This window comes from Bos indicus x Bos taurus, chromosome 7 (assembly GCF_003369695.1).
Source record: "Bos indicus x Bos taurus breed Angus x Brahman F1 hybrid chromosome 7, Bos_hybrid_MaternalHap_v2.0, whole genome shotgun sequence".
NCBI lineage: Eukaryota > Metazoa > Chordata > Mammalia > Artiodactyla > Bovidae > Bos > Bos indicus x Bos taurus.
Genome location: NC_040082.1, coordinates 46,416,003 through 46,442,684, shown reverse-complemented (window position 1 = coordinate 46,442,684; position 26,682 = coordinate 46,416,003). Strand labels below are relative to the sequence as shown.

Genomic DNA, 26,682 nt, shown 5'->3' with positions numbered 1-26,682 from the left:
TGAAGCAATTACCTGGTTGATTGCAGGGGCTGAAATGTGCTGGAATGAGTCACTGATTAAGAGATTTATTTGGATTTCTGTTTGAGCTGTGTTTGATTAGCTTGTCCATGAAAGTAAGCAATTCCGTCTCCATGGACACATTCTACTGGACACAGAAGAGCTCTGTATCCCCAGCCCCAATTGTCGTTCAGGAAAGAGGCATAAGTTGGTATCATTAGCACATGTTCATTTGTTTTAATGGGGCATTAAGACTGATTTATATGGTGGCATTCGAGGTGAAAACTCATTCCAGAATTACACCTGTATAAGAACACTTAACATTAGCTTGCCAATGGGCCTTCCAAAAGGATGAAGACCAGTGTTCCTGATTTAGGGAATTTCCATTTCACTTAGCCATCAAGAGGATTGGTCAGAAACAAATGAACAAACAAACGAAAACCAGGAGCAGCAGCCCACAAAGAATCATCTTGTGAGTTTCTCTTTGGAAATCAAGCTCATGTTAGTGCTGCAGAACTCCAAGGTTGGCAGAGAGCAAAGTTAATATTCATTTGCTCAAATTTCTGTATCTATCCTAAAGTGAAGTGAAGTGAAGTGAAATCGCTCAGTCATGTCCAACTCTTTGCGACCCTGTGGACTGTAGCCCACCAGGCTCCTCTGTCCATGGGATTCTTCAGGCAAGAGTACTGGAGTGGGTTACCATTTCCTTCTCCAGGGGATCTTCCCGACCCAGGTATTGAACCCAGGTCTCCCACATTGGAGGGAGACGCTGTAACCTCTGAGCCACCAAAGGTGACTGTAATTCTTTTTACTAGAAATGCTTCTCTTTCTTTCATTGGTAACACTAACACTTTGAGATACTGATATAATCATTATCGATTTTGTTATCATTCATCATGACGGCCTTAAGAGAGGTCAGTTCCCTATTTCTTTACAATAGCAAAGTCAAGAAAAACAACACTGCAGATTATCATCCTTTTTATACAATTTTCCCCTCAACATTAGTTCCTCTCCAGGTCCTGTTTGCTGTTCTACCTCCCGTTCCCTAATGACTGTCCCTTTATCCTCATCATTAATTGCTGGTGGTTCTGTTGGCAAAGAGAAATGGAGGGGAACATTATAAAAGTCATTCCAGCTAATATAAGGCTCATTCAATTGAAAATATGGGGAAAAATAACTTTCTACAGAGGACTTTGAAACAATCAGGAGAAAGAACTTTTTCAATGCCGGCACTGGTGTTGATGTGAAGAGAGGTAAATATTTAGTGACTTAATACTTAGTGATTTATTTGTAGGTTATTCCTTTAAAATCTGACTTGTTTGTTAAGCTTAAGCTATGAAAATAAGATCTGAGTCTCAATATTCACCAATGAATCTCCAGTTTTTTTTCCGTCAGTATTTATCACATAGGGTTTCCCAGGTGGCTGAATGGTAAAGCATTTGCCTACCAATGCAGGAGATGTGAGTTGAATCCCTGGGTTGGGAAGATCCCCTGGAGTAGGAAATGGCTACCACTCAAGTATTCTTGCCTGGAGAATTCCATGGACTGAGGAGCCTGGCGGGCTACAGTCCGTGGGGTCACAAAATAGCTGGACTTGACCTAGCGGCTTTAAAAAAATAAATAAATAAACTCACATAAGGTGATTGATAAATCCATCAAAGTAATGGATAAGAAGGGAGCTTAGTTTGCCAGGACTATTCTTACCTGTTCACTGTCAACCCTCCTTGTTAGGAGAGTAAAATTAACAGTCAAGTATGTTCCTATCTGTCTTTATTCAAACCTTCCTAAGCTCATGGGATGAATACATAGCCTTGCAAGTGCATCTCTAGACCTTGATGCAAGGATCCATCCATTACACAAACCAACAATATTCATAATAACACAGTTTTCAAAAAGTAATTTTAGAATTTAAGAGCTGGAAAAGGAAGAGAGTGCTTAAAATAACAGCACTATTGAAGTCTCTACTTGCATTCTGACCCAACAGGATAAAAATTTTATTTTCAGCCCAGGTATGAAATTCAAACTAAATATTAAAAAAAAATGTATTTACAAAGGCATTCACATTTCAGTACAAGATTCTCTCCAGGTTACTATTTATTATCAAGGCAAGAATATTTCAAGAAGTGGGACATGCTTCCTAAGTGAAACCACCTTAAGCTTGCTTTGAAACTCTGGGGATGTACCCGTGTTTGTATTACCAGCACCTCATCCTTCCAAAAATAAATGCAATCAGGCCTCCAGATACTTCTAAACATATTGCACTTTTACTTTCTACCTGAACACAAAACATCTCCCAGGTGTTTGTGATCTTTATGTTTTAAAAATAAGGTTTAAGGTGTATATCCATCCATCTCTCATATCTGATTTCACATCTTGTTAGTCTGAACTGAATTCATTTATTTTATCTTTCAGTCTAACACCATCAGTAATTTCACATGAGAATCAACTCTAATATGTTCATACCTCATCAAGAAGGATAATGGTCCTGCCAAAAAGATCTATTTCTTTAGGTGTGCTTCTGCAGTGAAGGAGAGCTTTGCACTTGCAAAGCAAGAGGCTAGAAAGATGTTTGATTTTCATGGGTGTAACTGATCCTGTCATATTCTCGGGAACAATAGCTGTCAATCAGAAGAACATTAGATTTAAATTATTTATTTTGTATCACTTCCTATGGCTTCCCTTTATGCCAAACACCTAGGCTGATGAATTTATTAATCTGTAGCTGGTGGTTTCATCCATGCTGCAGAAAGAAAACAATTCAAGTGAGTAATCCCAGGGAACAAACTGTTCTATCATCAAACCTACATCTCCCAACCATCATTTTAAGCACTAAAGTCCTTTGAACTGTCAAAACAATGGGGCAATATTCATGATTTCTCTCCTATTTATAGAAAACTTGTCACTTCATTATTTCCAAGAAAGAAACTGTGCATATCCAAGTAGATTGAGGCAAAAAGGAAGATTTTCAGTGAGAGAGAGGCAACTGGCCATATCTAAATAGTGTGTTGGGGGCGGGTTGGGTTAATAAAACCTAATTTCTTATTCTATCAACAGGACTGATATTCAGATTGAAGTATCAGGTTGATTTTGATGAACTCTAGAACATGACCTCCCAACTCTACAGAGTCAATCTATCGTTTAAAGGGTAAATCTATCGTTTAAAAGAAAAAATCAGGGAAAGGTAAAAATCATGGTTCTCCTATAGGTATAAAAATTAACATGTGTTAAAGATTTTATTCTGGTTGGATGGCATCACCGACTCAATGGACTTGAATTTGAGTAAACTCTGGGAGTTGGTGATGGACAGGGAGGCCTGGCGTGCTGCAGTCCACGGGGTCTCAAAGAGTTAGACGCAACTGAACTGAACTGAACCTCTTCCAGACCAGACAGAATCCACATGCCTACAAGATATCTGCAATTTACAGAATTTTAAAATAATTCCCATAGAATCAGAATATAAGACAGAAGGCAGAAGGGTGCCGTGTAGGTAATGTCTTCTTTCCCACAGGAGCACAAAGTGTTAACTATGAAAAGGGCTAAACATAGCAGGCTGCAAACATCCTCGCTGGGTAAAATAGGAAGCCTGCCAGCTCATATTAATTGCTTGCCTTGTGTCTTGACTAGCTGTAGCCTCTGTTCCACATACACTTCAGCTATTCCTCCTCAAACTAGCATGTGGCATTTTTCTACTTGTGCTGAAACAGAGAAAGACAGGGAACAGACTCTCCATACATAAAACCCAGTGAAGTTGTTCAAAAAGGCCTTCCCAAGATGTACTGGGTTGACCAAAAAGTTCATTTGGGTTTTTCCACAAGATGTTACAGAAAAGCCCCAGTAAACTTTTTGGTCATCCCAATACTACTCTGGCATGCGGATTTTTTTGAGCTAATGGCAAGGGAGACCATGTGGGCTCGAGACAAACCATGGCTTCTCTTAACTACTGAGAAAAATTTAAATTGGGTTATCTTCCCCAGAAAAAGAGTTATGACCAGAGGTAAAATTTAGATGTTGGCCCATCAGTATGGCACAACAAACGTCTTCTCTTCTGCTGTGAATAACCCTCTTATTCTTGGAAGCCTCAGGGCCCTATCTCATTCCCTAGCTCAGGATGGTGTACAGGTGACTCTTACTGAACTGTGTCAAACCCACAGGTTTGAACTCTGTGGGTCCATTTATACAGGCATTTTTTTTTTCAATAGACACACACTGCAGTACTGCATGATCTATAGTTGTTCAAAAAATTGTGTTCCAGGAATGTGGAACCACAAATGTAGAGGCCAATCTGTAAAATGACATGCCAGTTTTCAACTGTTTGGGGATTGGTGCCCCAATTCCCACATTTTGCAGGTTCAACTGTATATACTTCATTTTACATTTCTGTACCTGAATATCTCATATTTTGGGGGGCCCTCTCTTTGTGTGGATCACACTAAACTGTGGAAAATTCTGAAAGAGATGGGAATACCAGACCACCTGATCTGCCTCTTGAGAAATTTGTATGCAGGTCAGGAAGCAACAGTTAGAACTGGACATGGAACAACAGACTGGTTCCAAATAGGAAAAGGAGTACATCAAGGCTGTATATTGTCGCCCTGCTTCTTTAACTTATATGCAGAGTACATCATGAGAAACGCTGGACTGGAAGAAACACAAGCTGGAATCAAGATTGCCGGGAGAAATATCAATAACCTCAGACATGTAGATGACACCACCCTTTATGGCAGAAAGTGAAGAGGAACTAAAAAGCCTCTTGATGAAGGTGAAAGTGGAGAGTGAAAAAGTTGGCTTAAAGCTCAACATTCAGAAAACGAAGATCATGGCATCCGGTCCCATCACTTCATGGGAAATAGACGGGGAAACAGTGGAAACAGTGTCAGACTTTATTTTTCTGGGCTCCAAAATCACTACAGATGGTGACTGCAGCCATGAAATTAAAAGACGCTTACTCCTTGGAAGGAAAGTTAGGACCAACCTAGATAGCATATTCAAAAGCAGAGACATTACTTTGCCAACAAAGGTCCATCTAGTCAAGGCTATGGTTTTTCCTGTGGTCATGTATGGATGTGAGAGTTGGACTGTGAAGAAGGCTGAGCACCAAAGAATTGATGCTTTTGAACTGAGGTGTTGGAGAAGACTCTTGAGAGTCCCTTGGACTGCAAGGAGATCCAACCAGTCCATTCTGAAGGAGATCAGCCCTAGGATTTCTTTGGAAGGAATGATGCTAAAGCTGAAACTCCAATACTTTGGCCACCTCATGCGAAGAGTTGACTCATTGGAAAAGACTCTGATGCTGGGAGGGATTGGGGGCAGGAGGAGAAGGGGACGACAGAGGATGAGATAGCTGGATGGCATCACTGACGCGATGGACGTGAGTCTGAGTGAACTCCTGGAGTTGGTGATGGACAGGGAAGCCTGGAGTGCTGCGATTCATGGGGTCGCAAAGAGTCGGACACAACTGAGTGACTGATCTGATCTCATGTAAGTGGGGTTCCCATGCATACGAAATTAAATTTGACTTTTTCCTATAAATCAGTCTCATGTCAACTTAATTCTTTGACCAGACACAAGAACCTAAAAGGATAGTTTTCTTCCTCTGCAACCCAGGATTCTAATAGCTGACATCTATAGATGACATTTAAATAATCAATTATTTCATGAATCTATATCAAGTGCCTGCACCAACACCCTCTCTTCTAGGTAATGGAATCAATGTTATACGATGAAGATGGAGGATCTCAGGAGACTTTATTAACATGAATAGAAGAAAACATCTAGTCACCAAGGCTTCCTTAAATCAAAGGACATTCATGAGGAATCATACACAAGTCACTAGCCAATACATTATGTCTTTTTTAAAAATTTCCTCCAAACTTCAGTTTCCTTCCATCATCATCATAACCAATGTCTTGTAATTAACAGAATAACAGCTATGGTTTTCCCTTTCTGGGCTATTTGTGACATCCCATGACTTAAAGAATGTTTAATTTAGACTTGAGGGTGGGAGACATTGCCAGCCACTCTAGACCTTCCCATTTTCTTGCCATATTCAAATCTGGCACTGTGCTTTAAAGACTCAAGTTATGAATATATTATACAGCAGGTAAAGGAAGCTAGATCTAAAATATAACAGATGAAGGAAATTAGATTTTTATCAGGCAGCCATAAGAAGGCACGAATTGAGAAAATAAAAAAAGTTAGCCAAGTATTCAAAAGCAATTTCCTAAGGAGACAAAGAGAACAATGAAAGACAATTAGTGAAAGAAAAGACTTTCAGTCTATTCCTGACCAGAGGAAATAAATTCTGCTCTAATACTAGGCTTCTAAATTAGTAATATTAATATGAGGATTTAATAGTAACCAATCAAGCCCTAAATCAGTAGTTTTGAACTGGTAAAAGACCTTTTTTAAATTTTTTTTTCAAGTATGCTTCAGTTTAAGGGCTTCCTTGATAACTCAATTGGTAAAGAATTCACCTGTAATGCAGGAGACCCTGGTTCAATTCTTGGGTCGGGAAGATCCACTGGAGAAGGGATAGGCTACCCACTCCAGTATTCTTGGGCTTCCCTGGTCGCTCAGCTGGTAAAGAATCTGCCTTCAATGTGGGAGACCTGGGTTTGATACCTGGGTTGGGAAGATCCCCTGGAGAAGAGAAAGGCTACTTTTGTATTCTGGCCCAGAGAATTCCATGGAGTGCATAGGCCATGCACATAGGGTTGCAAAGAGTCAGACACGACTGAGTGACCTTCATCTTCACTTTTCAGTTTATTTTAGCAAAAATTGATTTCAAACCAGACAACACCAAACCACAAGTGTTTAGGAGTGCTCCACCAACAGAAGCTCAGTGAAGAACATTTACAGAGAAAAGGAAGAAGAAAATGACTATTGATGGCTATAGCCTAAACCCTACTTTGCTGTTGGTGATCAGTGGCCCATAGCTTTCAATTTCATAACCTTGACCTATTTCCAGCCTTATTTACTGCTTATTAGGCCTCCATGGCCTGAAAAATGCTTATTAGGCTTCCATGGCCTCTAGCCTGGAAAATCCCACGGATGGAGGAGCCTGGTAGGCTGCAGTCCATGGGGTCGCAAAGAGTCGGACACGACTGAGCGATTTCACTTTCACTTTTCACTTTCATGCATTAGAGAAGGAAATGGCAACCCACTCCAGTGTTCTTGCCTGGAGAACCCCAGGGACGGGGGCTGCCCTCTATGGGGTCCCACAGAGTCTGACACGACTGAAGTGACTTAGCAGCAGGCCTCCATGGCAGTAGAGCCTCTTTAGTCTCATTGCCTCCTTGTCTTATTTAACAAATCCGAGACAAACTGTCCCTATATCCTTGCCCCAATCACTTGTATTTTTCTTAGCTCACATTCTGTTCTTTGCCCTCTGATCATCAGCAAGTCCGTGAGAGGTGAGGGTGGGGAGAGAAGAATTAGACATTGTGAGTGTCTGACAAAGGATTAGTACAGTAATGCCACAGATTTATAAACAAAATAAGACTCTGGATGATCCTGTTCAAGTCTTACATATCTTTTAGAAATAACGTTGGAGAAAAATGGTAATTTGGGAAGATTACTTGACTGGGAGCCATAAGACCAGGGCTCCAGGGCCAAACATGCCTCTAATTCAGGTGAGAATTTGAGCAGAGAGAGGCCAGTCTTAGTTGCCACATTTTTCTGAAACAAAGTAAGGTTTTGGAGAAGGATGGAAAGGATGATAACTACATAAGTGTTCTAAAGACCCTCATGGTCACACGTCTATGCCCATGGGGCTGTGGGCCAGGATGAATAGAAAGTCCACAGGCAGAGTTACTGACCTCAAGCCCACTTACACATGAGCAGAACAGTTGTTACTCTTGACATAATCTGCAAACTTCTGCTTGATCTTCCGCCCAACAGCCACAGTGCCAGTCCCTCTCTTCTTTGTCTTCTGTTCTCTAGTCTCCCATGCTTCCTTCCACTTTCACTGGTTCTTATAGCTACTCCCAGTCACCGTGCTTAATAGAACTCTGTGCTGAAAAATTGAATCCAAGCAGGACCATGGACACATCAAGTCACTCTGCTGAATAGAACTCTGTGCTAAAAATTGAAACCAAGCAAGACCCTGGGCACAGAAGCCTCTCTGTGTCCCCCTTTCTTATTTGCAGGATAAAAGCTTTCAGCCTCCTACCATAGAACAGATTTAAACAGTTCCTAACCAGGGAAGTAGGAAAAAGGGCAAAGAAGGAACAATATTGCAGCTATTAAGACAGAATCCTGATTCCTCTTCAAGGGATATAAACAGCATGTTTTAGTTCTTCTGAAGGAAGCAAGGCTCTCATCCAGATGGAGGGTGGTCATTTCAGGCTGAGCACAAGATTCCTGGAGCACCATCCTGTCACCCACCACCAATCAATGAGAAGAAAATCGTATGTCCTGCAGGTGTCAGCCCACAATTTGCCTATAAATACTTCTCCCGCAAACCATCAGGGAGTTCAGGTTTTTTGAGCATGAGACACTCGTTTTCCTTGCTTGCCCCTAAAATAAACCTTTCTCTGCTCCAAACTCTGCCATTTCAGTTTGTTTGATTTCACTGTGTCAGGCACATGAGCTTTTGCTAACAAAACAAACCTTAGAATAAACTTCTCACTCTTGGGTTTATGTTCCATCCCATTGCCATGGCCTGCAGTCCTTACATGATCTGGCATCTTCTCACTTCTCAATTCATCATGCACTGCTTTTCCTCTCATTTTTAAAACTTTATTCCATACTGTTCTAATTTCCATTTTACAAACATGACATGCCACTTGAACCTTGGGCTCTTCTGTCCTGCCTGTGTGTGCAACTCTCCTTACCCCTTCTTCATCCAGCTAACAACTACTGATCCTTTATATGCCACCACGAATGCCTCTTTGGGGAAGCCTCCTTACCATGTAGGAAGTCTTCAGCTGCAAACAATAGCACTCTATAATTTAAATAGTTTAAACAAAAATAAATGTATTTCCTCACACAAAAATCCACCTAGGGATAGAGTTCCAGGGCTAACTCCATTGTTCAGTCAGCTCATCAGGTCCCTAGGTTCTCCCCACTGGTCTGCTCTTTCTTAGGTTCCTGAGACAGCTACAAGAGTCCCAGCCATCACAGGGAGACCCTTAGCATCCAGAGAATGGAGAGGTCCCTCCCTCCATGTCTGTCTTTATCAGGATATAAAACATTTCCCAGAAGCACTCAACAGCGTCCCAGCTCCAAGTGGCCAGCATTGGCTACATTTCTTTTTTTCTAATTGAAAAGGAAGTGCAGAAACAAAGTATATTTGTAGCTTCTAGCATGAGAGGCAGAGGCTGCTATGAAAAAGATACATCCATGCAAGATAGACTCTCTTGCCGTAAGCACTTCCTATTCTTTGTTATACTTAACGGTAGTAATCACAAGATAATTGTTAGCTGTTTGATAACTGTTCATTTCCTATGTTGTTGTTCAGATGCTCAGTCGTGTCTGACTCTGTGACTCCATGGACCGCAGCACACCAGGTTTCCCTGTCCTTCACTGTCTTCCGGGGCTTGCTCAAACTCATGTCCATTGAGTTGGTTAATGCCATCAAAACCATCTCATCCTTGCAGTGTGATCTGAGGCAGCTACCTCACTTGGTTGAGAGTCATTTTTCTCAAATGAAATATGGTAACTAAAATGGTGACTTCTATTGATGATTCAGTGAGAGTGTGATTAAAATCTCAGGAAAAAGGGTAACCTTATTTATCTCAAATAATTGTTGCTATTAGCATTATAATCATTACTACTACTGATATTATAGAAAGATACTTTGCTTCATTTTTTTTCCTTATGACGGAGTTCAGGGAAGGCTACCCCAAATATGTCACTTTGGTATATCAATTATTTGCCGTTAAAGTTACTTGAACAACTGATACAAGAGGGACACACTGACCCTCCTTGGTCCCGGAAACTGGAACCTAGCAGGATCCCATGGGGCCTTCCCTCATATCCTCTGCTTTAGCTCTTCTCTGAAGTACCTAGACAACAGTATTTGATAAGCATGTCCTGAGTTGTTTAGCAGATGTAAAAAACCTCTCCCTCACCAACAAAGGGAAGATGTTAACTACTTGATGACCATGAGCACATAACCCCAGGCCTTCTGGAGCCTAAGGATTGATGCTGTTCATCCCTGTGTCACCACCCTGTTACCTCACCATCAGCCAGTCAGAGAACGGTGCACAAAATGATCAAAGACCCTACAAACTCTCTCCCTCACCTGTCTTTTAAAAATGCTTTGCCAAAACTCTTCAGTGAGTTTGGGGCCTTTAGAGCATGAGCCACCCTTCTCCTTTCTTGACCCTACAATAAACCTTTCTCCACTCCAAACTCTGATGTTTGTTTGACCTCACTGTGCACCAGACACATAAACTTGTGTTAACAAAAGCAGGCAATAAATCCCCCAGGTCAAAGGAGCCCTCTCTGTACCAGGGCATCCTTATCCCCAGAGCAGGCTCTATCAACAAACCTTGCTATTTCTTTACCGCTTTACTTTCTAATTTACTACCCTTCACCCGAACCCCTCTGTCTTGTCAATTCTTTACAAATGTATTGTTTTTCCCCCCAAACAGTAAAAAAGCTGCCTGCTTTGGTCATTTGAGTCTCATATTCCTATGAACTCCCATAGGAGTTAATATCTTTTTCCTCCATTGTGTCCATTTAATTACTGCAACAGCCAAAAGAACCAAGAGTTGCAGAGATTTTCCCCCTCCCTGAAACTTATCTGTATGTTCATCACAGCAAAAAGGAAACAAAAAGCCCTAAGTTTCCTCTGATATCAGAGGGGTGTATCATAAAAACAGGAGGGCAGGAGAACTATGAGACCCAGAAGAAAATGAAATTCTTCATCAGCCTAAGCTTAGAGGGAGAGGGCAAAGTCTAAAGGCTTCTGCGAATCTGCACCACGCAGCCTCATTCTGCTTTCTGTTTGGATATTACGCCTCCCCAGTGGGGGAATTAAAAAAAAAAAAAAAAAAAAGAACCTTTTTAACACCTTCCAACTGAAAACCGTGTGAATCTTTTCAAAAAAGGCATCTAGCTTTCTTCCCAGCATATTTATCACCATTGTTATCCTCGGCCTAGCCACTTAGGAAATTCAATTCAAGATGACAGAATCAATGGTATTGTTTTTTGGTTTTGTTTTTGTTTTTTGAAACCGTGATATTCTGAGAAAATGTAAATATATGGAGAGAGAGCAGGTGCACATGTTCACTTGGGGGGAAGATGACGACGCATTATGGCTTCAAAATCTCAGTCATGCCTCTCAGAATCGCATTTTCACCTGCCACTGAGCCCTGCTTTCAGAGCTCCCTGTGGTCTCTGGAGTCCCCAGTGCGGTTTCAGCCGCCCCTGTAAAAGCCATCTTTCCACTTTGAGAAGTGCTACCAGCCTGGGCAAACATAAGCAAGAATAACTGAGTAAACAAAGCCAGGTGCAATTTGAATGCAAGTTTAAAAAAAGAACACCTTTCAAGGGAAAAAGACTACAGATCTGATTTTGTAACAGGTTAATTACTGTCTAACATCCTAATTAGCAGTGAACACTGGATTTAAAATGAGTTAACAACGGAGGGGGGCTCCAGGAATTAATACATTTGCATTTTGTAATTCTGAATTTCTCCTTTAGAACATCCTGACCAAATATATATAGTCATGGTTTGGTGGTTCTTCCACGAAACTGGGCGAACACTTGTCATTTATAGTTGGGATGACAGACAGAAATAGTTGGACTCAATGATTTAACAAGTCAAAACATCAACTAACTATGTCTATATACCAAAAATTTTTGTGGAGACAAATATAGAACTGTTTAAATTTAGGGACAACACTTAATTGAAAACTGAAAAAATAAAACCTGACTGTGAACAGAGACTTCACATAAAACAATGAGAAACTGAGTGATTGATGGAAATAGTTGTCACTCATATCAGACTAGTTTAACCCTTGTCCTCACAGAGAAAATGTAAATGTCTAGATGAATGTATTTCCCATGCTACCTATACACCACTTGATCTGAACTCATTATATGTAGAGGAGTTCTTTGTATTTATTCATATCCAGGGTTTTGTTTAACTTTTTCAATAGTAGCTAAAATGGAGAATGTCTTTCATAGTGTCAGATATCACTATTGGCTTATACTCAGACTGGATTCATTATTTACACTCAGCTTGAAATTCTAATTATCTAAACCTCAAAGTAGCCAATATATCAGTCATGTAACTTGACATTTATATGCACATAAAACAGTAACAATTTCATGGATCTTTATGTCTGCCAAATCAGAGAATCCAAAATGACACTCAGGGTCAAAAATGATTGTGAACCAGAATTTTTTCTCTCCCCCCAAATATAATGTGCCATTGGGTATATTTTGAAGAAATACTTAAACTATGGAGTATGGAGGCTCAAGAAGAAAATGTGTTATGGAGGGGCAAAAGCAAAGCAAAACAAGACGTAACAACAAAACATACGAAAACAATAAAAAAGAACAACTATTTGATTCATTTGCTGTCTTGCAGAGTTTGTTATTAATAAACAGCAGAGATGAAATCTTATACTCCATCACAGTCTGAGAATAATAAAAACCAAAAGACATCCTTCTGTTGAGTTGAATAAAAAGTAAACAAGCAAAAAACCCTTACCATTAAAGAAGGGAATAGACCTTACCACACTATCCACATGTTTACCCCAAAACACTGCCCAAGCAGGCAATGACAGAAAGAGGGGAGAGTGAGATAGAAGAACAATTCAGTGACAGAGATGACAGATCGAGGATCCTAGCATGTATTTGGTAGAAGCTCTAAACAAACAAAAAGAGGAAGGTGGAAAAGCAAAATTTGAATAAAAGTAGTTGTTTTTTTTTTTTTCTCAAAATGAAAGAAAACTCACATTTTAGATTAAAAGAGAACTGCTACTGCCAAGGATAAATACAGTAAGTCTACATATGGAAACATTATCATCACCCTTCAGGAAGGAAAAAAAGCTCAAATTACCAGGGATCAAAAACCAGCTATTCTCAAAGGAAGGACATTTTATATTATATTTTATCCTCAAATAAACGGAAAGCCAATTTTTAATCACTGTCCATTCTGGGTGGTGCTAAAAAAGTGAAAATAAAAGCAACAACAAAAACCTCAACAACCAAGAAATGTTATCCATTCAATCATTCAAAATCCATTAAACAATTATTTACAGGTATATGAGAACTAAGATCATTGATCCAAATCAACTATTAAGAGAAGAAAGGTGAACTCAATTAGAAGGTGTAGAGGTTACCAAAGAACAGAAATCTTGATTTAAAATATTGGTAAATTTTGGGGTACCTATAGGAAAAGCTGTATAGTATACTATACTTAAACTTTTTGTTTGAAATAGTGGATCACTACACTGTTTTAAGAAAGAAGACCAATTTAGGAAGGAACATTCAGAATGTTGGACTCCTGTTTATGTTAAAATATTGAAGGCTGACCAGAAAAATGTGTAAAGGAAGCTAGAATAATTGGGAAAATAAAGTCAGTATCTTCATTGAATTACAATACAGACCAATTCATGCAAAAATCATTAATGGGGGATATGATGCTGAGAATCAAGACATGAAAGGCTCTATATTTTGTAATACAGAGCCTGACTTCAGTATTTGACGTTTAACTAGTGACTGGTTTTAAGTCTCATTCCTCTCTTTTCCCTCTCTGGTCCCCATCTGAGTAAAAGGATAAGGAGGCCACGTAACTCCTTTTATTGGCAGGAGTTTCAAATCCATCAAGCTCCTGCCCACCTATAGGAAGTCTTACCCAGGTCCAAGCCCCTAACCATTGTAAAATGCCAGTCTCCATTCCCTGCTCTCTCTCAAGGGCCTGTTTGGGAAGCTGACTCTCCTGCTGTCTACCAATGAAGTAAAAAAATAAATAAATAAAACATCTTCATTTGAGTAATATATCTTTTCATGCTCCCTTTCTATGTATGTGGCGTCATCATTTAAATCAAATTTTGCATTGAGTCCATCCAATCTCAATTTAATCAGAATTGAGTTGAATTCAAGATTATTCCTGTTAATCAGTTTTCAAGTACCAAGTTGTAAGGTAAAAACATACACTGTGGAGAAATAAGACAACGCTTTGACTGGGTGATCAAAGTTGACATCACTGATGAGGGGCAGACATACTCGCGAGTCCCCAAGAATGACAGGCCACTGTGCAGTTTTCCAGCTCAGAACACATGATTTAAAAACAACCCTGAGGGAAGATAAATTAAAAACAAGAAAGAGCCCATTAAAAAGGAGAGAGGAGAACGCAGATTTTATTCTTCAAATGTGTCGATATCTTAAAAACAGGGAGGGCTAGAGAAATGTACCAAATTAAAGAATACATGACAACTAAATGCAGCACCTGACTCGAGACTGGAGTCTGTATTAAAAGGAGAAATACTATAAATGACACTGGGTCAACTGATAAAAATGGAATGTAGATAATACATTTAACTAATATGTTAATATTATATTTATTAAAGTTGATGTTTGTACATGTGCTCAGCCATGCTTGACTCTTTGTGACCCCATGGACTGTAGCCTGCCAGGCTCCTCTGTCCATAGAATTCTCCAGGCAAGAATACTGGAGCAGGTTGCCATTTCCTCCTCCAAGGGATCTTTCTGACCCCAGAATCGAACCTTCATCTCTTGTGTCTTCTGCATTAGCAGGTGGATTCTCTACCACTGTGTCACCTAGGATGCCCACTGAAGTTGATAACTGCCCTTTATTTAAGAAGGTATCCTGTTCTTAGGAAATATATACTTAAGTATTCAGTTTAAAGGGCCATGACGCAACACTCGCAAATAGTTCAGAAAAAATCGCATGTGTGTACACTCATACAGACTATACTTATTAATGATAAAACACAAAGTCAGTAAAATATTAACAATCCATGAATCTAGGGCAAGAATATATATTCTTTTTATTATTAAAACCACTTTTCTGGAAACAAAAAAATTATTTTGAAAGTAAAGGTTGAAACATCTTGCATGTTCTTCCATATGCATAGTTTGAGAAATAGAAGAAAAACTTTGGTGACAGATTTTTAATCCACTTGTATAGTAAAAAATTGATGCCTCTTTTTTTTCCAGTAAGCAGCCTGAGGTGACCCCTAAAAGTGGTACACTATTCACTTGACCCAGAAAACCCCACAAAACCATGCAAATCAAGAGGTTCAAATCGTGTTCATTTTAAGAACACTCGTGAAACTGCCCAGGCCATAAAGGGTATGCATATCTGAAAAGCCACCAAGTATCTGAAGGATGTCACTTTAAAGAAGCAATGTGTGCCATTCCGTCGTCACAACGGTGGAGCTGGTAGGTGTGCACAGGCCAAACAGTGGGGCTGGACGCAGGGTCGGCGGCCCAAAAAAGAGTGCTGAATTCTTACTACACATGCTCAAAAATGCAGACAGTAATGCTGAACTTAAGGGCTTAGATGTAGATTCTCTGGTCATTGAGCACATCCAGGTGAACAAAGCCCCCATGATGCGGTGCAGGACTTACAGAGCTCACAGTCAGATCAACCCCTACATGAGCTCTCCCTGCCACATTGAGATGATCCTTACTGGAAAAGAACAGATCGTTCCTAAACCAGAAGAGGAGGTTGCACAGAAGAAAAAGATATCCCAGAAGAAACTGAAGAAACAAAAACATGGCCCGGGAATAAATGCCGCAAAAAATAAATGCAAATAAAAGTAAAAAAAAAAAAAAATTGAAGCCTTACATATGTATAAGACAAATTTATAACAAACTGGGACATATATATCCCTTCACCCAGTAAGTAATAAATATACATGTTTCAAAACTCATGTAACATATAGAAAGTGGGAAGGTTCTACACCACAAAGGACCAATGGCAACAATGTATTATGTTAGAAAACAACAAGAAGAATCTTAGAGATGTGGAAGCTTAGAATAATTCATGTGCTATAAAGAAAATCAAACTGGAAATATTCTTGTAAGAATTGGGTATTCTTACAACTGAATGACAATCAAAATATCATATGTTACAACTGAGCTAAAATGGTGCTGAGAATTATAGCCAAACTGAATTGATTTTTTTTGAACTTTAAATAAGCATCTCCCTACAAAAGCTGAAACAGAACATAATAAACCAAATGAAAAAAGATGAAAGAATAAATAAGTAATCATCAAAGCATAATACAGAAGATGATAACAAACTTCCCTGTTGGTAGAATCTGCCTGCCAATGCAGGGGACATAGGTTTGATTCTTGGTCCAGAAAGATTCCACAAGCCGCGGGGCAACTAAGCCACTGCACCTCAACTACTGAGCTCACTAGAGAAGCCTGCTTGCCTAGAGCCCATGCTCCACAAGGCAAGCCACCCCAGAGAAGCCCAGGCACTGCATCTAGAAAGCAATCCTCACACGCCACCACCACAGAAAGCCTGCTAAGCAGCAAGAAGACTGAGCACAGTCAAAAATAAATATTTTTCTTTTTAAAGAAAACACGATTGTGATTTAAAAAAATGGTAAATAAAGTAAAAAAACACTATCTTATGAGCTAGACAAGCTCCAGCTAAGCTTACTGGAGGGAAAGTACTGAGAAAAAGAAATGACATAACTGGAGATAGGATAGAGTTTCTATGTGTTATCTGAATGACAAAAATATATACAAAAACATTTTGTCTATGAAACTAGCTCATTTGTACTGATACAGATGAACCTAGAGTCTGACATACAGAGTGAAGTAAGTCAGAAAGGCTTCTCTGGTAGCTCAGCTGGTAAAGAATCTGCCTGCAATGTGGGAGACCTGGGTTAGATCCCTGGGTTGGGAAGATCCCCTGGAAAAGGGAATGGTTACCTTTTTCAGTATTCTGGCCTGGAGAATTCCATGGACTGTATAGTCTGTGGGGTCACAAAGAGTTGGACACGACTGAATGACTTTCACATTCATTCAAATAAGAAAGAGAAAAACAAATACTGTATAGTAACACGTATATATATGGGATATTAGAAAAAAATGGTACAGATGAACCTATTTGCAGGGCAGAGACACTGATGTAGAGAATGGACACGTGGGTATAAAGGGGGACGGCAAGGGTGAGACAAATTTGGAAAGTAGCATTGACATATATACACTGCTGCTGCTGCTGCTGCTAAGTTGCTTCAGTCGTGCCCGACTCTGGGATACTCCAGGCAAGAACACTGGAGTGGGCTGCCTTTGCCTTTTCCCATATATACACTACAATGTGTAAAACAGCTAGTGGGAAGCTGCTGCACAGCACAGGAAGCTTCACATGGTGCTCCGTGATGACCCAGAGGAGTGGAACGTGGGGGTGGTGAGAGGGAGGCTCGAGAGAGAGGAGATACGTATACATATGGCTGATTCACATTGTTGTACAGCAGAAACAGCACTGTTAAACAACTATATTCCAATTTTTTTTAAAAAGATAAATACAAAAACAAATAAAATGGCTGTTTTTTAAACAAAAATACTAATTATCAAAACCACCCAGAATAAGAGAAAACAAAAATCAGCAATCAGAAATATTCCACTCAATTTCACCTCAATAATTTTTTTAATCCACCATCAATGACACTAACCAGCAAGGAGTAGATACTTCTTTTATAATGTAATAGATGCAGAAAGTAGGAAAACAAGAGGAAAAAATGAGATAGTATAGTTTGACACCAAACCAAAGAAGTTTAGAAGAAAAATTAGACCATTTCCTTTGTCTACACAAGTGTAAAAAGACTGGGGATAGGGTATGCTGGGATCTTTACATTACTCATGAACATTCTAACCCCTTAGAAGTCTTAATTGTTGACATACCAGATTCTCCTACTAGGCTGTTAGCATCTCAAGAGCAAGCATTGTGAATTTTCCATTTCACAACGGCAGAGAAGGTCTTAAATGGGCATGGGCATTGAATCAGCTGCAGAGGACTTTTTGACCTGGTTTTTGTATTATTTTCATTTAGATCTACAAATTGTGTCCCCAAAGAAATCGATGAGGTATATGTAGACCAAGAAAGGACATAGGTGCACTTTTTCAAAAACAAATTCTACAGACAATTCTAATGTCCAGCTCTAAGCAATAACTAATATACTCAAACATAATGCAAGGTTCACACATAAAATATAGTGACTATTTTATGGACCATAAAATATGGTAAGTGCTTGTTAAATAGAACTTAGTTTGCAACAGTCTACCTTCTCTTTATTTTTGCCCCTGACTTCTCACAGCCTGCTCAGAGAGGCTTACCAATAAAGTTTTAGTTTCCTTAGCCCAAATGTGCCTTTCCTCATACTGCTCTGAGCATTCAAGGCTCACTCTTTCTGCTTCCCTATCTCACCAAAACCCCTAAGCCATGTCAAATCCACTGGATTCCTCCTGGAGCATAGTTGCCCCTGGAAGAACCAGGACCCAGAGATGACAAACCCTCAGCCTGAAGAATCAGTACTCAATGACAACATGGCTCAGGCAAGAGGAACCACGTGGGTACATCTGATGTTTTCCTGATTACATTTGCTCTCTTTGTGACTATAGTATCAAAGGTCTTCATGGATAGTGCCCTAAGTGATCTGCCCTCTGGAAAGATTCATTTTAGCAACACGTCTGTCTTTTCCTCCTTCCCAACTATGCAGTGGATTGTTTCAGATCTTCAGGAAGGTGTTCATGGGTGCTCATGAGTGTGTCCATGCTACAGAGCACCAAGCTTCAAGGTGTATATTAGCCAGTGTGCTGGAGCCCATTTAATTTGTCAATTAAAAGTTTGACCTCATTTATTCTCACAGGCTGATGATCAAAGAACTCAAGGTTACTGAGATTCAAGTGCCTTCACTAGTGACAGATTTAAATGAGAAAAAAGATACTGACAGGATTTGAGCATTAGACTGTCCTTAGAATCCGCCTGCAATGCAGGAGACCCAGGTTCAATCCCTGGTTCAGGAAGATCCCCTTGAGAAGGGAATGGCTACGCACTCCAATATTCTTGCCTGGAAAATCCCATCAACAGAGGAGCCTAGCAGCCTACAGTCTACGGGGTCACAAAGAGCTGGACATGACCAAGTGACTAAGCATGCACGCATGCATGCACCAGGACAAAATAAGCTGAAAAAATTTAAGAACTGAAGTTTATTAACTGGCAGTTCTTTCTATACAATATCTTTGATCAGGTTTAGAAGTAAATTTACTGTCATGAATAAGCGAAAGATTGGGAGCAAAGAACATCTTCATTTGAGGTTCAAAATCTGATATCTATTCAAGACAAGACTAGTTGGAAGTGTCCATCCTCCCTACTTTCCTTCCTGCCTCCACATTCAAATCTCCCGCATCAGCTTGCTGATGCTGGAAATCCCTTTGAGTAGAAACAGAGAAATGAGAGGGCCAAGGGACCTACTGCAAAACAGCCTATCCCATGAAAGAAAGATGTCAAGCAGAAGCATCTTGACACAGTGACAGTCAACCACAGTGCGGAAGCCCAGACCTTGCACATACTATGACAGCTATTATAGATCCATACTTAATCTGACCCTAGACACATCAAGATGGGGCGTGGAGGGAAATAGGGGGCAGGAAGAAATTTCTTGATTAACTCAGAAAGGAAAGAATGGTGTAGTTAGTTTACTGGAATAAACTTGGGTGAGCCAAGCCTCACTGCTTTGGGGACCACCTAATGGTGCAGTACTGAGGGGCCTTCTGGTCACTTGACCATACATCATTGTATAGCCATGACACCAGGGAGGCTCCGGCACACTGGTTAATACACCCCTTGAAGCTTGGTGCTCTGCAGGGTGGACACACTCACAAGCATGCATACCTTCCTGGAGATTTGAGAAAATCAACTACATAGTTGGGAAGGAGGAAAAGACAGAGGTGTGGCTAAAATTAATCTTCCCAGAGGGCAGATCACTTAGAAATTTAATTTGTCAATTAAAAGTTAGTTTGACCTCATTTATTCTCACAGACTGATGATCAAATAACTCAAGGTTACTGAGATATCAAGTACCTTCACTAGTGACATATTTAAATGGGAAAAAGCTACTGAGGATACTATAGAGCAGCAGTCCCCAACCCAACCTTTTTGACACCAGGAGCTGGTTTCTTGGAAGACAAATTTTCCACAGACTGGGGGAGAGGGGTGGAGGGGACAATTTGGGGATGATTCAAGTGCATTACATTTACTGCGCACTTTATTTCTGTTATTTTTACATCTGCTCCACCTCAGATCATCAGACATTAGAGTTTGGAGGTTGGGGGTCCATCGGAACTAATTAATCTCTTTAATTAGTCCATCTGATAGACACTGCCATTGTGCAAAAAACATAATTGCAAGAAGACGCTGCCCCACAATTTTTTTAAATAAGTGTCCACATGTTCTACTCCAACTATTACTACCCAGGAGTACAAGAAACTTCTTGGGGAAAAATTCTAGATGAGTCTGCTGCTGGGCCAGAAACATATTTCTTTTATGTAAATATTATCTTCCAGTCATTTTGAAAGTGATTTCATCATTAGATTAGGTGTCATTATCCTAGGTCCCTCTCTAAAGTTGATTTCTTTTATGACTGAGTCCATGCTATGTTTCCTTCTGATCTTTCTTCTCTTATTTATTATGTTCATATTCATTTTACACACTGCAGGCAATTGATATTTTTCTGCTTATAATTGCTTAAGCCCATCAACAAGCATTAGCAGATGACCCCCAACAGAGCCACACATGCTCCCCAATACCCAACTGTGTAAGTAGTCAATAGAGACTCAATTCTAGAGTTACTGATGATTGATTTTTGGGAGAATAGATGTATGCACAAGAGACGATAGGCAAAGAGACCGAAATGGTTTACAATTAGATTTTGTGTTGTGTGACTCAGTCTATTAGTGAGATAGAGCAGAAAAGAAAGATCAATGCAGTTTGAGTCACTAAGAAAATTTTAGAAAAGGCTAAATGTGTATTGGCACTTGAAGGATGGGTAAAAACTGTAAAAAAGGAAATAAAGAAGTTGGAATTAAAACAAAATGTTTGACAACCAATGGAAAAGGAACCTTTTTCCTGTGTTTGAGGAGTTCCCTACTATGTAAGAAAGAATTGGCCAATACAGAAGTTGAAAATACCACATGATATTATTTCCAGTTAGCCCTTTCAGTTTAGGCATGGACACATGACCTGGGTTTGTCATATCAAATGATCTAATCCCAGCTCTTCATCAGAAGCTGGATGCTGAAGTAAGGACCATTTGTCACATAACCAGCTGCAGAGGATATCCTCTAAATCAATTTGAGACAAATTTGGGGCATTTTGTTTTTAACTTCATGACCTCAAAGCTTGGTTTTCTGGCTCTTCTGAATATTCTTTATAAGCTATTATCCATTCTTTTAATAAATATTGTTTTCCTTTGAAACTAACCAGAGGTGGTTTCTATTGTTTTCTACTAACAACCCTGAATGAAGGCATATAACGGAACACTAGGTATTTAACAGAACACTAGGTATAATACAGAGACACATTAGCACAAGGAGGCTTGGGAAAAATAACAGAAAAGGGAGTACCACCTTTTCTTAAATCTACCTGACAAGTTCACATGGGCTGATCAAATTAACCAGTGAACACCAGGCACTTAAAAAATATATTGCCAGTTTGGATGAAGAAGTGATACCAATCTCTCGTTGTTCTCCCAAGTTGATCCCATTACATGATCAGATCATTCTATCTAGTTGGACAGGCTAGGAGATGATATAAAGTCAATTACTTTTTCCATTTGGATCTTAATATCCCATCTCTGGATCCCATCAAGACAATCTTCTAGAGAAAAGTTGAAGGTGATGAATCTTAAAATATGCTACATAAACATCCTGGAAAATAATCCTGGGAAACTTACTTACAAATTCAGATTCCCTGGCCAGTTCTACCAAGATTTTTTTCAATAGATTACTGTGGAAGGCCCCAGGATCTTAACCTTAGTAAGTCACCTGGGTTGTCCCAGAACACTTTTACATTAGGGAACCAGTGACCTATGGGCTCAAAGTGAGTTTAGCACATCATGGAAAAGTACCACTTCATTTCCAGACACAAACTAGATCTTATACAAGGTTTTCCTTCAAGTCCTGTCCAGCAGAAACAGATTCTGTTTCTCTGTGATTTGTTTCCTTATTGATCATGCACCAGAATTAAGATTTCTTTATTCTTAACATTTTATCAAAACTGAATCTAATTATCACTTTATCCTCTTCATTTTAATTAGGGATTTCAAAATTAACATTAATATAGAGACATTATGTCTTGGCAGAAATAGTTTGCCTTGTTAGAAATAGTTTGAAATGGTCAACAACTACTGAAGCAGACAGTTTAAACCAGAATGTATCCATCATGACTCATGTTTATCCTTTCCAAATATGCTAAGGACATGATTCCCATTCACAAGGGATCCAAAGACAAGAGGAAATTAAGTTTGGTGAAAAGGAACCAGGTTTATGGGAAAATTTAAACTAAAGATCATCACACTGAGCTTTTGTGGGTATAAACAATACGGTGAAAACTACACTGTCACCTTCCCATCACATGTTTCTTAATCATGGTAGTATGGATTCTCAAGAGCCTTGTATTTACTTTCTGGAATAGGAGGCTGTATTTGTTTGCCTTGAGTGCTGTAACAAATTAACATAAGCTGGATAAGTTAAAGCAACAGAAATTTCTTCTTTCACTGTCTTGGAGGCAGAAGTCTGAAATTATGGTGCCAGCATCTCCAAACTCCCTCCAAAGGTGCTAGGAGAGAACCCATTCTCTGCCTCTTCCAGCCTCTGGTAACTTGTTAGTATTCTTGACTTAGGGCCATATCATATCCACGTCTGCTCCTCTGGTCATATTGTCTCCTCCACTATGTTGGTCAAATCTCCCTCTGCTTCACAACCTGTAAGAACACTTACTATTCTAAGGTCCACCTAGATAATCCAGGATAAGATCTTTCTCTCAAAATCCTTAACTTAAATACATCTTTTGGCATATAAGGTAATATTTACTCTTATAAATAATATTCACAGGTTTCAAGAATTAGGACACTGATGCAACTTTTGAGGGCCACCATTCAGGGGTCTTTAGATTTAGGGGGAGACTATATTCCTTTAAATATAAAATTATTTGTGCAGGTGTTTTTTCATTTTTATTAGATTCCCAAAATGTTCTTGATTAAAAAAAATTTTTTTTTAATTACTGCTTTAGTAAAAGATGGGGTTGAATAATACTTGGAGAATATATTGAGAAAGTCTAACTTCCTCAATTGCCAATACAAGATTTATTGAAAGCTTTCATTGCATCTCTCCCCTACTTCCTTCTCTCTCCCCCAAGAACCCCTGGGATACTCCAGGACAGCTTATATAGAATCCACCATTAGCTCCCAAACTAACAAAAAGGGCAATTTGCCTGTCACTGTGCTTCTTTACTCATGTCACTGCTTATCTCTGAGCCTCAGATGCTCTCATCTCCAAAGAGGTGAAACAGTCCTGAATGAAGCAATTTTCTAAGGTCTTTCCTGGTATCTCCCAAGACTAAGAGATCATTACGGAGTGATACCTGTCCCCAGCCCACGATGACTACTTCATGACTTTTACTGGATCAATAAACATGCCTCCAGATTTCCTGCAATCATTCCTTCCCCATCTAGCTCCAACTCAGAGGAAAAATGAACCAGTTTTATTTTGTTCTAAGCAACTAGGATGGGATTTCTCTCAACAATTAACAGCTGTGAAACCCTTCTAATATTGGTAAGGGAGCTTCCAAGGCAGGATGATTATAAGAGCTCAACAGAGAGAGTAGAGAGGTTAAACCTACAGATAAAACATGGAAAAGATGAGTGTTACACAAATTCATAGTGTCAGGTGGTTCCTCTGGATGCCTTTCTCCTTTCAAGGCACCCCTCTTCATTTTAGTGTTCCCTGCCTTTGCATACCACATCTTTTTGGGGTGTCATGCCATGAGGTTTGTGGGATCTTTGCTCCCCAGCCAGGCATCAAACCCAGGCCCTCAGCAGTGAAAATGCAGAGTTCTAACCATGGGACTACCAATGAAGTCCCATGCCACACATTTTTTTCTATTCCCATTTTAAATGATCAAATAAATTTAGTATCTTACTACAAACTCACCTATTGTTTCTAAAGATGAACTGCTATGTAAAGCATGCATATATGCCATACTTGTACAACTCATATTTAATTACCATTACTCATGTCTACTGAAATTTATATCCTAGTGTACAGCTCAATGTGCTAGTTTTTCTGTAATACCAATTAGAGGTAACTACTAAAATTTGAAAAATTCCCATGAATCCACCCAAATTGTCTTGCATACCTATGGTATTAATTCAATCTTTGGGAAATACTGCCTTCATTAATTCATTTACCTATTCCATATGTACCTGCTGTGTACCATAGTCTGTTTCACATCCCAGTAGTAAGTCTCTTAATAACCCTGAGGGATTAAAAGGTATGACCCAGATATGAAAGGAATCCACCAATCATGAAAAAGAGGAGAGCAGCCTTTAAGGGTCATTTGGGACACATCGGCTATTACACAGCTGTGTATATCCCATCTCTTGGGAAAACTATTTAAAAAAAGGAAAAGATTCCACAAAATCAACTCATGACTCATAGATTCTTTGTCAGTTTTTCAGCTCCCCGCCACCCTCACCCCCCACTTAATGATGCCCTACCTAGCAATCAGGTTTGTAACTCAGTCAGTCTCTTTAATGTGAATTGGGCAGTTCTGAAAAGCCTAAGTCTCTAGGCTGATCACACACCTGCAAAGAGACAGGTTATGCCAAGACAAATGCAACATATGCTTTATTGAATGAGTTAGAGGTGTAGAATCAAAAGAGAGCAACTTTCCACACTGGGATGGAGAATGAAAGCAACATATCATACATATGAGAAGTCCTTGTGTTCTTACAGAAGACAAGACTAGAGACAGGATGGACTATGGCAAGCAGTCTGTGGCTTACATGTGTACAGATCAAGCACCTGGAAAACAATCCAGGCTGAAAAAGGAGTCATAGAAAGGTTCTATCACTGTCTATAACATTATTGGACTTAGAGCCTTCTCTTCCACTCTTCCAGACTCAATGCTTTATCTATATAATCTTAAAAGATCATAGATGAGTCATGATACATCATGGTTATCTAAAGTGTAGAACCTATAGTCAAATATACTTGGGTTTAAATATTGGCTTCATCACTTTCTAACTATGTCACCTGGAACAAATAATTTTGAATTTCAGTTGCCTCGAGCACAAAACCTATGATTGGGAGAAACAAAGAAGGTCATGCATGAACAAATGGTCCAGATCTGGCAACCAGCAAATGTTCAGGAAATGCAGCCAAATCGTCACAACTCTATCAATCAGCCCAAGTCAGGAATCAAACCTGAATAACAGAGAGACTGCGGGTGACCTGGAACAGCAAAAACTGGAAACTGAGTGGACACTTGTAGATAAATCCCAAATTTGAGTTGTAATTAGACATTTCCCGTGGACTAAGTGCCAAATGTATCCAAGCGCATCCATCAATTTCTATAGCAGCTTTTAATAATAGGATTCCCTGGATCATACCTTTGGAGAGCAGATCTCATACAGTAGGACTGTAACTGAGCAGGACCCTATGGGGCCTTCCCAGGACAGATACGCAGCCCATTCCACCTGTCCCATGTCCTCCATCTGCCTTTTGTCTGTAGAAAAATTTTAGTCCAACACTAAACTTATAGAAGTGAACAAATGCAGAAAGAAAGGGCAACAGTCAAGCAAGACAAAATAATAAACTCAATAAAACAAACTCAAGAACCTTATCTACTCAAGGGCTATTGGTAATATTTTGAGCCATGTCCTTAATGTTTTACAGATACTGAAACCCACACCAGGTGGAAGAAATTAACTATATGCTGCCTCAAAGCACGTAACGGACCTCGTAGGGGCTGAAGCTAGAAGGTTGTTGATGCTGACTCCTGATTACCTCACCACCAACCAATCAGATGAACATCTACAAGCTGATTATATACTCCACATCCCCCTTTACCCTACCTTTAAAAACTTTTCCCTGAAAGGTTTTGAGAATTTTGGGTCTTTTGAGCACCAGCTGCCCTGGACTCCTTGCTTGGTGCCCTGCAGTAAACACTGCATTTTGTTTCATCACAACCCAGAGTCAGTAGATTGGCTTTACTGCTTGCAGGTGAGCAAACTCAAGTTTAGTTCGGTGACAGGTCTAAATGGAATTGCTGAGACTTATTTTTACTTTTATGGGCTTCCCTGGTGGCTCAGAGGTTAAAGCTCCTGCAATGCAGGAGACCTGGTTTTGATCCCTGGGTTGGGAAGATCCCCTGGAGAAGGAAATGGTAACCCACTCCAGTATTCTCACCTGGAGAATCCCATGGACGGAGGAGCCTGGTGGGCTACAGTCCATGGGGTCGCAAAGAGTAGGACACGACTGAACGACTTCACTTTCACTTTCATTTTTACTTTTGAGCATATAAGGAATTAAGGATAAACACAAAGGACATACAAAAACATTTCTGTCTGTATATCTACAGATGAAACAACTCATTCCAGGATTTTTTTTAAAAGGAATTACAATCTCATAGACTCTTGCCCTCCTGTTTGCTCGATAGGCTATTCCAATGGCCATCAAGAG

General features: G+C 39.7%; 1 pseudogene; it reads left to right on the top strand.

Annotated features, from left to right (window-relative positions):
* Positions 1-15,207: 15,207 nt before the first annotated feature.
* Positions 15,208-15,741, top strand: LOC113896247 (annotated as a pseudogene).
* Positions 15,742-26,682: the final 10,941 nt, after the last annotated feature.